Source organism: Cyprinodon tularosa, unplaced genomic scaffold (genome assembly GCF_016077235.1).
Source record: "Cyprinodon tularosa strain WSP-4 unplaced genomic scaffold, ASM1607723v1 ctg632, whole genome shotgun sequence".
NCBI lineage: Eukaryota > Metazoa > Chordata > Actinopteri > Cyprinodontiformes > Cyprinodontidae > Cyprinodon > Cyprinodon tularosa.
The window spans coordinates 41,660-44,898 of record NW_024039377.1 but is presented as its reverse complement, the minus strand read 5'-3'; the positions used below and the strand labels follow the sequence as shown (position 1 = coordinate 44,898).

Below are 3,239 nucleotides of genomic sequence, written 5' to 3'. Positions count from 1 at the left end.
CGAGGGATCTCACGTAAGACGTCGAGGTCTGATTTTATACACTGTGTGAACGGAAGGTGTGAAAGATGGATGCATGTGGACTAGAAATTGAATCCAGAAACACCTCGTTAAAAGCGAGTCTGGATAAAGGGAGAAATATGATCATGGCGAGTTATCCATTGAAGGATGCAGAGCACCATATTAGAAAATTTGATGAATGGGTTGAGAAAAAATTAGAGAAGATGGAGTGTTTGGGGAATTAGAGGGGCCCCCTCCAAACACTTCACAACGTGGTTTTTATTTGGACACGCTAAAAAATAGATTGTCACAAGCTCGTGAAAAAATGGCTGGTGCTGGTGTGTTCGGACGCGACAAACACCAGAAGGAAGAAACAAAACTTTTGGATTTGATTAGACAAACCCAGTTCAATTTTAGTAACTATTTTTCTGACAAGGACCCTGAACAGGAACAGGTGGAGCAAAACGGGGCTCAGGGAGGTGAGCAGGCACTCGACACTTCAGAGGGTAAGAAAAACCTTTCATGAGTACATCTAATATTGCAGAAACAGAGCCTATTATGGACCCCAGTCCACACCAAGGTGTCAGAGAAATGTTTCGTAAGGCTGGTGATGCAATGTTTCCATCAAACCCATGTGTGCAGATGCCTGTTATGGAGTTGCGTGAAGGTCAGATAAATTGTGAAATAAGGCCTACAGAGGAAGAATTGGGACAAGAGGTACGAAAGGAGTTTCAGATGCAAGATTTAATAGAGGAGGCGGTAAATAAAGCATTTCAGCGAATGTCAACAATTGATAGCATGGGCACAGAACATGAAGGGCACAGTCTAGGGGCAGCTGACAGTCTAAGAGGGAGAGATGAGCAGAGGAAGCCACATACGGATAGCAATGAGGAAGATATGATACAAATGGAAAGGAAAGCTTAAAATATAAGAGGTTGATATATTTACAATTTACGATGTCTTGAAATGAACATTTTAAAGGTAAGAAGATCAATTAGTACATTTTCAGTGCTGTAAACCCCAACCCCGGCCCAACATTGAGCTCCAGAAGGTGGATCACACAGAGCAGCCCTTCACTTAGAGGCAGGAGAGAAAAGGAAAAGAAGACACAGAGAGACTGAGTGCACACAGGGCCGATCACAGCCGAAGCAGGGCCCAGGAGTCTAGAAGCAGTTTTTACCTTAAAGACATCTACCAATTACTACACTAGAATGGTATTGGAATCTGCATTTAGAGTGACTGATTCAGGAGCTTATATTTGAAAATGTTAGACCACACAAGCTAAGTTTGTCAAACTGTAGCAAAGTGAATATAAATTAAACACTGATCACTGAGGATACTCTAAGGTGGATTAAATGGATCTTTACTCAGTCAACTGTTCAAAATAGAGTGGGTTACATCAAATAGATAAATTAGAAAGGTTGAGTTCAGTGGATAAAAGAGAGGCAGACAGCAGTAGATGAAATGGAGGGTGAGTTGGATAGAGAAGGGGAGAAATGGGCAAAGAAGATCGATGTGCGGGTTCAGTAAGAATTAGAGAAAGGAAGTCAATGCAGCAACACTAGGGAGGCCGGGATCCCACTATTTGTTTAGTTATGGAGGTAGTTTTTGAGAAATTTCCAGCAGCAGTGATAGATATTTTGATTGAGGGCAGCAACTGTCCTTTTATGGTTAATACGGGGGCCAGATACAGCCCCATGAATCTTTATGTGCCCACCTGCCAAAAAACTACACGGGTAATGGGATTTTCAGGAGAAAAACAAAACATACCACTTTTTCAGAACCCCTTAGAGGTGTTCTCATATTTGAAAATTCAAACATGTCATTTTTGGGGGACGTTTAGAATTAAAAATCATTGGGTGTGAAAAGTTATTTTGGTGTCTAACGTGAGCAAATAAATCTTAGGTTTCCATAAATGTGCACATATAGTTTAACAAGGATCCTAAAATGAGGCTGAAAAGCACTGGTGCAGAGGTCTTAAGACCGGACTGGTGAAAAGATTATGACTTTTTGTTTAAATTGGGAAAAAAATCCTCTAATAAGATAACTCTAAATTGATACTGATGGATTAAACAAACTTTATGTGGCCAATGTCTGTCTGTCTGTCCTAAATGTGGAATGCATGTGAGGTAGAATGTGTGTGGTGAAGTTGGGAATGATTAAGAATATTTTTTGATGTGACATTAACATGATTTGCATTTTTACAGGATTGAGAAGGAGCACTGGGGGCATAACAGAAGGGTAATCGTATCAAACATGTTGCTCAGGGGCCCCACCTATGAGAGGCCGTGACAAGACCAGAGCAGGTTGCTGTTGTAAGGTGTGAGGTAATTTTTGGGTGTGGAGTGCAGCTGAGATACTGTAGATTAATAGATTATACAGTAGATTAGAAAAATAATTAAATATATAAGTAATTATCCAGAAAGAAGCAGAATGGGTGTTTTTACTTTTTGGGAAACTAAAATCTCAGACGGGGGCATTACATGATTTTAATTTGAAGGTGGTTTCATTTTCAATCATTAGAATTGCATTAGAGATTGATTAGTTTCATTTTTCTCTCATTAGGATTTTATTAGAGATTGATTAGGGACAGGATTATTCACACTTCGAGCTGGAACTGGACACAGCATATGACCAAGATACCCGCAGGAGCTCAGCAGATTAGCGGGGTCAACTTTTATAAACAAGGCTGGAGAGTTAAGAACAATTTCGGTGTGACCTGACCCTGAGTTTTTCAGCCTTCAGTTTTTATCCATAATTATTTTTATCTGTGTATAATGCCGTTTGGAAACTGCCTAAGCACAAACTGATTAATTTGCATCTCTAATTATTACTAACACTAACACTTTTCACTGTTCATCTGGGCCTTACCTTCTTTGCATGACTTGTTAAATTCTGCTAACTTTACAAATTTCTGTGAATGAAGTGATTAACTATTGACTAATTGATGTACTTTTTGATTGCTTTTTCCTGGTAACAAACCAGAGGGGTCATTTACTTTTTCCCTGCTTGTAGAGAGTGACAGTGCGGCTGTCAGGGAGCAGGCATGATTATTCAGAGGCCCATTTAAGGAGGATCAGGAGATCGTTTTGCTTAAACATGTTCCTTTTTTTCTTTTTCAGGCTGTGTTCGTAGCAATCCTTAAATGTTAAAAATTTTTCTTCCAGGACAGGCTGACAAAAGTCTCATCCTTCATTGTGTTTTTGTTTAAGATGTGCATTAACCCTTATTTTCCCAACAGC

General features: G+C 39.7%; 1 long non-coding RNA gene across 1 annotated transcript; it reads left to right on the top strand.

Annotated features, from left to right (window-relative positions):
* Positions 1-279: 279 nt before the first annotated feature.
* LOC119798662 lies at positions 280-2,011 on the top strand. Its single transcript, XR_005282747.1, has 2 exons — positions 280-503; positions 640-2,011. It is a non-coding gene; the product is annotated as an uncharacterized LOC119798662 (long non-coding RNA).
* The last annotated feature ends 1,228 nt before the right edge of the window (positions 2,012-3,239 follow it).